Raw genomic sequence first — 14,089 nt, 5'->3', positions numbered from 1 at the left:
ACCTCTCTTCCTAAAGGACCAGCAGCAGGAGAGCTGTTCCGAAATAAATAATAATTATTATTATTAAAAAATATATTTATTTTTATATAAAAAAAAAAAGAAAAAAAAAAGACAGCATTTTGATTTTGATTTTGTGTGTGTGTGTGGATAATATTGGAGAGCAAGGTTCGGATTGTATTGAATTTACTCTCAAACTGTAGTCAAATTAATTACCATATTGAATCGGTTTGGTTTGATTTTAACTAAAATCACATGTGAAATCAAAACAAAACAAATCATTGTTGTGCAATTTGGTTTGATTTGGATTCGCCCAATTTGGACCTAAGTTCGGTGTTTTTGTTATTCTTCATTTTTTCTAGTTATTTTCAAGCATGTGTGTTCTTTTTTTGACACGAAGTTGATGGTAGTTTATTAATGATGAGGAATGAAACAAATATAAAAATTGGGCTAATTTCTAGGGATTAGACAAGTACCTCTACACTAATGAGCGTTATTGGTTGTTATTATGTAGTCTACCTTCTTGTTGAGGCCCAAAAAATCTCAAAGAAGGTTCGTGTATAATTTTAGGCCCAATTCATTACTGTGCTATAAAAGGGACAGAGATGCCCATGAAATAAGTTACGAAGTGTCTAAACAAGCTTAGATATTCGCACCATGCCAAATGAGACTAGAATTTGGCATGTGGGGAGGTCATGATACGAGTTTACCAATTTCACATGCAAACGTGTAAAGTTTAACAATGTCACATGCTCGAGCTCACCTAGCCCACTTCTTCGTCAAGCATTATCTAACACAGCCCCTAGCCACTGCAATACAACATAGCCCAAGCATAAGCACGCAAATAATATGCCATGCCAAGCGACTCCCTTTAGTGCCAAACCACCCGACAAGCTTAAGTGGGCCCAAGCCACATACATGCCTCGGGCTTGTTCAGCAGGTTGTGGTGTGGATGGGTATGAGTGTCCATAAGGCTCATTGAGGGTTTAAAAGATGGAGGTTTTGGGCTACTTGGGAGCATCAAAACCCAAGTCCACTTTCTTGAACCCAACACATTTGTAAGTAAGAGAAAAATTCCAGTATCTTTTCCCTTGAGATCGGACTAGCCTTGCTTAATTGAAACTGAAACCCTTAAAATTCAATTCACATAAATATCTAGGCTAATGGAAGAGATAAGCCTCAACCTTTCCATTTGCTCATCACCATTACCCATCTTTACCCATGTAAGCTCACGCACGAAAAGATAAAGGAAAGCCAAGATGGAGCATTGCCTGGAAATGAAGCCTCTACAAGGTCCAACTGTATGAAGGTTTTGGGGCACCAAAATATTTTATCCCAATAGCCATGGATTTAGCTGATTTTAGGGAGACTTCACTGATTAAGGCCATATTGGAGAAAGTGAAGAGAAAGAAATGAGAAGACTTGGCCAAATGAGAAGAAACCATCTAGGGTTTCTAGGGTAAAAAAAGGTTCCAGCGCTATAAAAGGAGGTCATTGGCTACCCAGTAGAGGGACTCAACTCAACCAAAGTAGTGGAGCGAGCTTATCCTCTAACTACTGGAAACATCAATCCCAATTACCTTCCCTTCCATCTCCTTCTTCTTTATCCTAAAAAGCCAATGCAAGCAGAGGAGCAAGCATACTCTCCCACTCATGTAAGCACCAGATTCAAGCTCTAGTTCTTCCATCTTCTCATTCTATTTCTCAAAAAGCCCTATCCTATATTTGAAACACTCATCCTCTTAAGCTAAGTTGAAACCATAGTCATCACCTTCTTGGTGAGAAAACCCAAACATCGCAAGCCTATCCTCTAGCTGCCGAAAACACCTATAATTTTAGGCCTTAATCCTTCCATTTTTGTTCACTTTGTCTTAGAACACCATGCCAAGCCTTAAATAGCACCCAAACATTCTACAAGTCACCATCCCAAGATTCAAGCATCATAGTTAACTTTCTTTATTCCAAGAAACCCATTCAAGTTGTTGGAAGTATTCAAGGGCTGCAGGAAGATATAGTCTAGCTACAATTCCAAGCTTTTCCCTTTCCAACTCTCTCTCTTGCTAAACTTATGGGCTCTTAGCTTACATGCCACAAGCATCTCATGTCCAGCCTTGTATCTTGATTCACCAAAGCAAGCTCTCATGCGAAGCCTGTCCAACATCAATGCACCATTTCCAACTCTTTCTAGAGCCACCGAAAGCCCATCCAAACAAGTAGCAGTTGCTGGAACACTTGGTCCAGCACCTGTTCCACTGTGTCTGTAGCAAAGCCCTTTCAGCGCATGCTCAAATCTATCGTCAAGCAATGTCATTATAGCAGTTGCAGTATCATTCTCATCAAAACTTTCAATGCACTGAGGAGCCATTAAAGAAGACCAAAGCACTCCTCTCAATGTGTTCTAGCTGATGGTTGGTTATTTAGGATCGATTTCTGCATTTTGAAATTGATTTTATCGCTTAAAGTTTGGCAGGTTTTCGGCTCGTGATTCCGGCAAGTTCCGGTCACTTTTTGGCCATGGTTTAAGAACAAAAGTTGCTCCATTCATTGTCTTGATCATGTAGCTATAGGTCTTGATCAACGGTTTGGAGATTTTCCGATCATCGAAATTTCTCAAGACACTCACACGCGTCCAGCGGGTATGGCGACGCGTGGGCACTGTTTGGGTGTTCATCTTGATCCTAAAATGATCCTCAAGTCATTCTGAGCACGACGGTATGCTCGGATTTGAATTTGGTTATTGTTTGACTATCGATCGAATATCGCATATTAGGCATTATCCAGGTTTGATATGCTCAAACCGTTGGATCGACTTCATTTTCCAATATGTTGATCTAAATATCTCTAGGATCGTGTAGGAATTCGTGGATTGGGAATCGGAGCCCCGGATGCTCCGATTCAATGACTTAAAATTTGGTTAAACGATAACCGTCCTAACGTGCGATCGCGAGTGATCCGACCCTTCGTTTTCGGACCAAACTTGAAGAACATGTATAGTAAACCTTGTTGAACCCGTAGAAACTCTCATATCGAAAATCGTATGTGGTGGGCCCCGCGAGCCCGGTTGACCAAGTTTGGGTAGTTTGACCCCTCGGTTGACCGTGAGTCTTCCGAGGTAGTTCCTCCCTTCGAGAAGTACTAGAACGACCTCATAAACAAGTCTTGACTATTATTTGAGTTATTTTGATTATGTTGGAATTATGAGTTTGTTTTATAGTATCTTAAGGAATTCTTGGATATTATTTTAATAATTAAAGTTATGGAATAGATGAGCATGGAATACTTGATTGGTGAGTTGTGAAGGTGAGCCATGGGTCTCGGCTATATTTATTAGGGAATGAATGGACGTTTGTTTTGAAGTGTACATCGCTATTTTAATTGGAATTTCTTGCCTAAGTGAGTTTTGATTAAAAATTGATTTAAATTGAGTTAATAAGGATATGGGATCACTAAGGGTTAATATTTTACATTATTTATTTATTTTTTATTATTATTATTATTATTATTAAAGTATATGACGGAGTGATACTGGATTATTTAAATGTAGTTGAAAACTGATTTTTGGAAAGTTTATAAAAGATTTGTGTAATAAGGGAAAGTTTATGATTAAGTTTCGGAATATGGTTTTCAAACTCATCACAGGAGTACACCCCCCTCCCCCCTTCTCCCTCCCCCCCGCCGCCCCCTCCCCTCTTTTCCCCACAGCTGCCTTTGAAATAGCTTTGTCATTTATGACAATGCCCCATGAGTTTCGAGGACGCCTGAACCATGTGATGCGAGGATATGCGTTCTCGGGCTGACTACATGTCCCCCGAGTTCTACTAAGAATGCGGCTCGGGTGCCTGCGAGGATGCGTCGCTTATGTGACACTTGGAATTGATGGAATATTATTGGAATTGACGGAATATTATTGGAATTGACGGAATATTAGTGGAATTGACGGATCATGAATGAGAGTACGTTTAGATGGAGAGTATTTGAGTTTTTAAAATTTTAAACTAAAATTTATGATATTATTTTGATACTTATTGGTGAAGGTTTTTAATACATATTTTTCGATTTATGAGACAAGAATTAAGAGTTTTCTAAGTTTTAAGGATTTTATATAATTCACACTTATTTTCTCAAGTGATGAATTTGTTTTTAGATGTGAAAGAGAGATACATGTTTTATTTAAATTAATGATATTGACATTAAGATTTCACGTGGTCAATACTACGGTAATAATTTCCTCGTTTCTTACTTATCTGTAATAAATTTATTTGCAAATTACATTGAAAAATAACAATTGATGAAGATTTACAGGTGCAAATGTGAAAAGTGAAAGAACTATGTATGACTTGATCCCTTAGTAAGGGTACATAGGCAACCTAGAGTTACTAGGTGCAACCACAAGATCAAGTGTTGAAAATTTGTTCAGTTAAGTTATATTGGAACTTGATAACGTACTCATGTTGTTTTAAGAATTGGAACCAGTTTCAGATGGCATAATGATTTATTTGGTATAAAGAGGTCTGAAACTATTTAAAGTTATTTGTCTAATGCATGCTGAACGATTGAGATTTGAATTTCAATTTTAAATGCATATTATTTTACAGGTGGAAAGTTATTGGGAAATGTCCGTTTTACAAGGAAGACTCTGCCGATTTTTTGCAGAAGTCAAACCTTAAAAGAATTGTTGAGTCTTAGTTAGAAGGGCAATTTGGTCAAGTATGCCCGACACTTGCCAGATGTCGGACACGCACAGGGTTCGGCACAAATTCCAAAGTGGAATTTGGGTCGAGTCCTGTTAGCTAAGCATTGAAAAAAAAAATTACAAAGAATTCATATAATGAAAAAACAAATAAAAGCTACAAGTATAAAGTTATATAAATACTACCTCCATTTCCAAAAGGCCAATCTCGAGTGCATAACAAAGCTTGAACAATTATAGGCAATAATGAATTAAGATATTGATCTTGTACTCTACCGCCAATACTAAAAGCCGATTCGGATGCAACAATAGAAATATGAATTGTTAACACATCCTGAGCTAAATGTGAAAGTATCGAATAATGAAAATGCTCTATTTGCCACCAAGAAAGAACATATATGTCTTGCTTTCTATCTAGCCTTTCCTCATCCAAATACTTATACAATTCTTTTTTCCTACTTGAACTTGAACCATTTTTGTAACTATTATTAAAATCCTACACCATACAAAATCAAACACACAACTATTAGTTACATGCAAATGCAAATATACAATATGCAACAAGACATAAATTATATAAATAAATAATTAAGAATTTTGGTTTACCTCAAGAATGGTGTCTCCACCTTCCTTGTGACTAGTTGCCTCATTCATTGGATAACTTGAATTAAGAAGATGAGATAAAGTTTCTATGTACACATCAAAAAAAAAAAAGTCAATGTGTCTATAACACTCTGTAGCTCTTGAGAATCCTTACCATGAAGCTTAGTATAAGCCCACTCCACAAAATGCAACTTCTAATGAGGATCCAAAATAATTGCAATTGCAAGAATTAAACTTTACTTTGACCAATACTTCTCAAACTTCATGTACTTTGACTAATACTCCTTGTGGTTGTGCTTTGCTCTTGCTATTCTTGTTACTGAACTTGTCATTTCTCTAACTTGCCTACTTGGAGGGTTGATCAACTTACTTAGTAGCCTTTTTCAGGTGATTCGATCGTCATCCCAGAGCACTAGCATTCCACGATCGCGAAGACCTTTGTAAGTGTTTGGCTGGGAACGATAGTCAGCTCATGGTACAGGTCATGCTCGGTTGGCAAGCCTTTCTTGAAAGCTGAGGATGCGATTGGGTCATCAAATCCCCTGATGTTAGCTTTCTCTACTTTGAACCTCTTGATGTAGTCTCAGATGGATTTATCGAGCTTCTTGTGCAGGTTGAATAGGTGGTTGGCTTGTTTTTTGATCGTTTGGTAGGAGGTATACTCATTCATGAAGACTAAGGCCAACTTCTTGAAGCTGTTGATCGATCCAGACGGTAGGGTACAGAACCAGTCTTGAACTGCTCTCTGCAAGGTCATTGGAAACACCTTACACATCATAACATCTTCAGACTTCTAATATGCTTCCAATGGCTCTAGGGATCAAAATCCCCTTTGAATGACGTGAAAGATGGCGTTGTGAATCATCTTAGTGGGGTTGCCTACTCGATCTCGTTGGTGAATGAAGATGAGTTTACTTGCTCTACCTCCTTGTGCAAGGCACCTTCCAAGTCTCCTCCGACCTTGAGATTTCGGAGTCAGTCATTCACAAGTTTCTTGACATCTTCTACTCGCAAGGCTTGCGGCTCACGTCGGTGTCTTCCATGATGTGTACGTCGCTGATTGACCTCCTCATTGACTCTCGGGGGTTTATCTTCTTAGCTGTCCTACCTATGCAGCATATTAGTGGATTGAGCTTGCGAAGGATTCCATGTGGCTTGTCGTCGTTAATTGGCTCTTCCGAAGCAAGCCGGTGAGCGTCTTATTTCAATCACATCTTAAAGAGGATCATGAGGCTTATCTCTATGTGGGCCTAGCCTTACATAAATAATTTCTTGCGGGCCAGACAAGCATGAGCATCAGATCGTGGAACCAACCTATCATTGGTCCTATGACCTATCCTTGAATGAAGATTTGATCTACTTGAGCTGGAACTCACGTATGCTTCTGACATGCCGGCGTGCTAGGTAACGCATTCTTGTCCTTCTCCTTGTCTGCCGATATGTTCTTCCATCTCTCTCTTCGTCATGGAATCAAACACCAAGGTCTTGGACCATGTCAATTTGCTTGAGAAGTTGTCCAACCAGGAGATTTTGATTATCGACTCTCTGGGTCAACTAGTTGACTCTTAGACTGAGGTTTGCTTCATTACTTGGATCTAGATAAGAGAATTGTATGGAGCCCAATTGCACGTAGGCTAGGGTTTTGTTGAAGGTGTCAGCGGAAGCATTTGTAAAGCGCGGTGGCAAAAAAGGAAATGGATGTAGTTGCTCCAAGATTGGGTCGTAATCGGCGACGACACCATGACGACCGTGAGCAATGGTGTCGCGACAAACCGTGGCGTCGTGGTAGTGGTGAACATTAGATTCGGCCACGAGACCGTAAGGATGATGGCTTTTGGAACTAACCACTAGACCGGGCAACTGCAAGGCTATGGCCGTGATCTCGGTGACAACGACTTGTGGTGGAGTGGCGCCCTTGGCCAGGAGACCAAGCGGTGGAGCGAAGACGTGTGCTTGCATGACACTCTCGGCCATGGTGTCGTGAGGTGGAGCAACGGCATGGGCCAGTGTCGTGACTGCAGTCACGATTTCAACAGCAAAATGAATCAGCTGGTTCGACGTCTTGCAGTCGTGACAGCTTAGGCCCATAGTAGATTGTGTCGTCGCGGCGGTGTTACTTCTCATGCGCTTGCTTCCAACCATTGTCGTTTGGAAGGCTTTAGTTGAGTGATGAATGGGAGGAAACAGATTCCTTTGATTCGAGAGCAACGTGTCAAGTATAACTCGATGCTCTCAATAAAAACACCAAATGTTTGTACAACTTTCTCCCGAGAGAATATTTGTAAGAGATTTTTCACCCTTCTAACTTCCTTCTCTCTCTTCCTTCTCGATCCCTGCAAAATAGAATGGAATAAATAGAGCACACCCAAGGGATGTTGGTCAAAGGCCCTTCGATGCCTAAGTCAGTTAGATGATCGTAAAAAAGATACGAAAATAACAGAGAATGTTGGAGTTTTCTCTATGGTATGAGAGAACCGGGTGGTCAGAGCCATGTGTGTTGCCGGAGCCGTGTGAGAGAGAAAGTGGGGGGCAGCGAGAAAGAGAGAAAGTTTGTAGGATTTTTAGAATTACCTCATATGTGTGATGTAGCCATGTATTTATAGTGCTTTTGCTTCTAGGGTTTTTCATATAATAATTCTCATATGGAAGGGTGTTGTAAAGTCAAGGATGGATCCCAAAATGGTAGATCCCACTACCTAATTGATTGAAGAGAAATGATGAAGCTTGTTTGCCATCATCGCTTGAGAGCCAACCACGTATCCATGAGAGGCAATAACACTACCAGATTTTGTTGCCTATAAAATAAGACTTCATCCTCACTTGTAATGTACAGAGAAAACATTCAATGAAAATATTAGGCTTCTATGCCTTCTCTCCATCTCAATTCTCTCCATAATCTATTTAGTTTACAACACGTTATCAGCACGAATTCGCTTTAACAATACTAGCTGAATTCTCTGATGAAACCCAGATATCTTATCCCTCCTTCCATCCATCCATCATCTTCTGCAACTGCAACTCTGCAAGTGTGTAGTTGTAAAATAATCAGAGCTGGAGATGGTCTCTGTTCCTGCCCCACTTATACATATATTAGTGAAGCTTCTTACTTGCCACCAGAAAATCAACAGCCTGAAGAGGTGTCAATATGTTCACAAGCTCCTTGACAGTACTTGGCCTCAACTAATCTGCCTCCTCCAAAATTCTCACCATGGCTTGGCCATGCTCATCCAGAGTCTCCTCCACTTCTCTGTTCATCTCCCCAAGTTGGATCAAACCCTTTGCAATCATTGCAATTGGCTGGTCTGCTATGTCCTCTTGCAGAGCTGCCAGCTCCCCTGTCAACCTCTCACAACCTCTTCTCGCCAATTTTGTCCATCAAATACCTCACAAACCCAGAACGTAGTCGTAGAAAATGGCATCGATTGCTAGAGTAGATCTTGACGGCAACCCAATAAAGCCAATGATATTGGTTGAACCAAGCCTTTGTGCTGCTGTTGCAATTGACTTTGCAGTAAGCCACTAAAAGTTTTTGAAAGGCCGGTGTTGATTTGATGCAAGGCACTGGAGATCTAGCAAGCATGCCTAAAAAGTGAGCCTATACTGGAGTATATTTATTGAAAAGTGGGATACACAGCAAGTTGATCAGCCTAGTGGAAAGCAAAATCTTACATGGAAGTAAAGGAAACAAAGGATTATTGCCAGGTATATGAACACCCACCGAAATAAAGGGATAAGTACCCTGCCTCACTCTATCTCCTTCAATTAATTACATTATTAAAATACCTACAGAATTTAGTACTCATGACCAGTGTAGATTGCAGGTGGAAAGAAGAAAAGCCAACGTGATATATCTAGCTTTCCACTAACATATCAGTATAATAATATTATACTATTTGATCGTGGTGTTGATAAGAACCCACAAATAATTGTCTTTACTTTATCCATATATATGATAATTTAATGGACGGTTTCACCTCATATATTTTTTTGTGGTGGTTTTATCCACATATTTATTTTATTTACTGTATGGTGTAGGTTCATTACCCATACGACAGTATTTATTTAAAAGGGTGATGCGTGTTTATCGTCCATGCCTTTACTTTTATTTAAATGTATAGAGCAGAATTAGTGCCCATACAAGCACGTTTACTTTATCGCACATTTACTTTTATTTAAAGTATGATGTGGAATTAACCTTCATACTTTATGAATTTACTTTACCGCACATTTAATTTTATTTAAGGTATGGTGCGGGATTAACGTCCATACATCAAGCAATTTAATTTATGAATTTATTTTACCGCACATTTACATTTATTTAAAGTATGGTGCGGGTTTATCGTCCATACCAGTAATTTATTTACCAGTAATTTATTTACAAGCAATTTATTTTATGGATTAATTGTGTGGTATGATGAGTTTTTATAGTATGCAAATCAGGACCAGAAGTTCCTTGATCCTCATCATACAATTACATCAGGACTTGAAGATCCTTGATGATGATATTGATATGAGAGCTGGCAGTCTCTCCGGTACTATATTTGTAAACATGTGATTGGACTTGAGGGTCCTTGATCCCTGACATGTAAATAAGGACCTGGGGTTCCTTAATGATGTAACAGTACCGTATTGGTTCATAGTGCCGTACACATGGATAATAACTGTACTGGCAAATGTACTGTACACATGAATAGATACGTATTCATGACTTGATGAATAGTACCGGATATATGAATAGTGACGTATGCATAAATATTAACCATTTTGGGTAAACCGTCACTATATACAAAAGGGAACCTGCAGTTCCTTAAACTCATGGATGAGCAATTAAATGAGATGCCAGAAGTTCCTCAAAATATGGACAATTATGTAAGGGCTTGAAGTCCAGAAATATGTACAAAAAATTGTAAAAATGTCCATACCATGAGAATATGTGATTTTGGCCCGAAGTTCAAAATCTAAGGGGATTGAATGTCCATACCATGAGAATATGTGATTTTGGCCTGAAGTTCAAAATCTAACAGTGTTGAGAACCTAAAGTTCCAACAGTTAAATGGACAACCCTTGAGGTATTATTGCAAATTGTGGTACACCACATATTTCTTTGGCATAAGAGAATGATGAATTTAATAAAGTTCGATTTTGTTATAATCGACACCTCAAGGAAGAAATATATTTTGTGAATTCGGTTGTTAAGAATACACCGTGAAATGGATAATATCAGTATAAACCTCAAATGATGAATTGAGGCTCCCCACATATTTTGTTATATCTGGGCCGGAAGCCCATGGATCCAAATATATGAGAGATCCTGAACTTGAAGTTGTGGGTATATAGTAGTTAATGCTCTTCACTACTATATTGCGATATTATCGTGGCTTTTACTCAATCCATATTTCATGTCCATTTGAAAAGGGCGAATAAATTCTGAGTTTGTGTTTAGCCCGGGCCAGAAGTTACGGGCTCACATGCATTGAAATATGAAATTTGGGAGAGTCGATGTGGTTATTTGAACCTATAAGGCACAAGGTTCCAAACCGTCATTTTGAAAAGACGTAAAAACCACAGGTGCAAGTTTAAGAATGTGCGCAATTATTATAACAGGAAAGGAGCATACAACAGATAGATTTTTTCCACCTGCAATGAAGGTGCAGGCCCTGTAAAATCTATAAAATTACATTATGTTCTGGAAGCCTCTGAAGGAAGAGGACGGCGCCTCTTAAGCTTAGCCATGAGCCTCTCGTGGTCTCCCAAAATTCTTTCATTGGAGACCTGCAGCATGTCTAGCCTTCTCAGTGTATCAACAGAGTACGAACTCACCAGTTTCAACAAGGCATTATTCTCTCCTTTAAGTTTCTCAACCTCTTGTTGAGACTCATGAAGCATTCTTTGAAGAGACGAATTTTCAGTTGTTAGCTTCTGAACCTCGTTTGCTCTAGCACGCAAACGATCAGCCATGTTAGAAACAGAAGCAGCACTCTGAATGCTAGAAGCCATTGAGTCATCAATAGCCTCTTCCTCAGACCTCCCTGTTAACAATATTTCATCCATTGGAGTAATGAAATTCCTAGCTACTATGACAGCAGTAGCATCATTCATCATCACAGAATCATTAACTGTGAGATGACGATTTTGGGATACAAAGGATGGACGCCAAACTTTGGCGTCATTGGTTGTTGTGGGAGCATCATTTAAATTGAAATAATTTGGGCAGGAAGAAGAGGAAGCCATTTTAAGAAGGTTTAGAAGAAAGTCTTAGAAAAACTAAAGTTTCAGAAAATGAAGGAAGTTGAGTTGAAACGCAGTTGCTCCAATCAAGTTTTGTATAAGCAATATCTATAGACGGAAATGTGGCAACTTTTCCGGGATCCCAATATCTTCTCGGATCCCCATATTCTCTTTTTCTTTTCCAGATTCCAAAACTTCACGCGGCCTCCATTAATGTTTGTCGGCACTTTCGGCGTTTTCAAGTATTATTTTCGTCAAAGCCGATCTTGCTTTGCGGATTTCACGGAGCTACTTTTTCAAAAGTACCCCGAGAATCTCGCAATTTTCCTATGGTTAATTTGAAATTCACCGGTTCTACCTATTCCTCTTATTTGTGTATAAATGTGTTACTAACGAAATTTTCTTTGCAGAAGACATCCAGTTTTCTCCATACCTAGTGATGCGATATCTACTTGTTTTTCTTATCAGTGAGCACTCAATATGCCCGAGAAGCAAGACTATCTCTGATCATCCATTCAGGAAGCGAGACTATCCCTGATCACGTTTCCGCTACATCAGGGAACTGTGAAGGCGACCTTATGCTCTAATCTCCTGAGGTCCTTCTAGACTAGGAGAAATGAGAGCTTGTTGTCTGCTCCCACCAGCTTCCTTCCTTGATTGCTTACCTTACCTTGCAATCAATATCACAATTTTTGTATTTTTTCTTTCTTTTTATAACTCTCTGTTCATAAGGGATTTTATTTCTTTAGAATGAACATCCGAAGAAAGAATCCATGCAGTGATCCTAACTCTGAGGGTTATTTGTTTTTGACAGAGAGAAGAATTGTGATTTTTGCTCTTGCAGGATATAACTAGATCATCAAGCGCTACATTATATTTACTGGGCCGATACGAGCTTGAATGATACTTGAGAAAAGTTTCTCCCACCTAAGGATGTAAGCAATACTTGTGTTATTTTATGCTTATATACTTATTTGATATTTTATCTTGAAAGGTAACCAAATGGGGAGATAAGTCCGTTCCAAAAGAATGGCTTGTATGTATCCATGAATTATTAACGCAAATTTTACAGATTGCAAGTTGGATACATTGATAATACACTGCACAGATTAAAGTCCCATAAAACATAATATGGGTATAGCAGTGATCAATATGATGCACGCCTGTTGCGTAGCAAATGATATGGATTGAAGTCCCGAAAGGACAATCCTTTGACATGTCAATATTGATATTGTGCACGCCTAATGCGTAGCAAATTGTATGGGTTAAAGTCCCAGAAATTAATTGACATGTATGTATTAATCTGTGGCATGCCTGCAGCATGACAGATATATGGGTTCTAAATGTTCCAACTCCCTAAATGGAGATTATCCACGCCCTACTGTAAAATAACGCTCCATTGGAGGTTATAATCCACATTCTCACATAATAAAAGCCCCCTGAAGTGGCTTGGGTACCCAAAAGCAATGAAATGCTTATAATTGATGCATGCGCATGCACATGAGAATGGTGGGATCATGAATTGATGAATGACAAATTTTGATTTTGGAGTAGCTACTCAAATCATCAATGGGCTGTGTTGATTGGAACCACGTTCAATTATTAAATGTCGACAATATCATTGGCCAAAATGGAATGAGGCAATTCCATTATAGATGAGAATGAACGTGAAAGAACAAACCCACAGTACGAACCCCAAAAGATGTTAATATTGAAAGTTATACTTGGGTGTTCGGAATAAAAGGGAATATACCTACTTTGTATGACACAATGTTTCTGGCAGAAACAAGGAATGTTGGGTTTTCTCCATATTTACAGATTCAATTGTGCCCCCTTATTGCACATTTACGGAGACCAACATGTTATCTTTAAGGGTTATTAAATGCACGGAGCATATCACCAGAAGTGATTCCCTAAAGATGTATAAATAGCTGGGTTAAAGCTATATAATGTGTCATAAAGTTTAATCCCTTTAAACAAAATCCTTGAAAGGATTGAAATTGCATGAAGCAAGTCCCTAAAGGACATGTGCCTGAAGCACAAAATCTGTACTCAATACTAATGTGCATAAATTGCCTCAGTGAGTACATTGATTATAATGTGTTTGCAACACATTAAAGCTTCTGAAGAGTTCAAGAAATATTTGTCTCGACTTAAAGATCGAGCATTATGCCAACAAGATTCTTGCTTATACTAAGAAAGTATTGAAGCATTTTTATGAGGATTATCCGTTGGACACTTTAAGGATTTTCGGAAGTATATTGGACCGGACATCGTATTTTCCAGATAGAGCTCAACTCCATCACCATCATTTTGGGATGATGTGAGGCATATTTGATGCTATCTCACCATAACACCATATACGGGCATATTTTTTAGTGAACTTACAAATAGCCCAAGTGTTATTAGATATGCGGACTCTGGAAATCTCTATGGTCGCTTACTGGAAAAAGCTAGTCATGAAGTTTTCAGGGGGAGATATTCATCAGGGGGAGCGTGGTATTAATAAAGACCTTCACACACTGTACTCTTTTTCCTTCATCCAGTTTTTTATCCCACTGGGTTTTTCCT

This window comes from Prunus dulcis, chromosome 3 (genome assembly GCF_902201215.1).
Source record: "Prunus dulcis chromosome 3, ALMONDv2, whole genome shotgun sequence".
Classification (NCBI taxonomy): domain Eukaryota; kingdom Viridiplantae; phylum Streptophyta; class Magnoliopsida; order Rosales; family Rosaceae; genus Prunus; species Prunus dulcis.
This window is presented reverse-complemented; position numbering follows the sequence as displayed.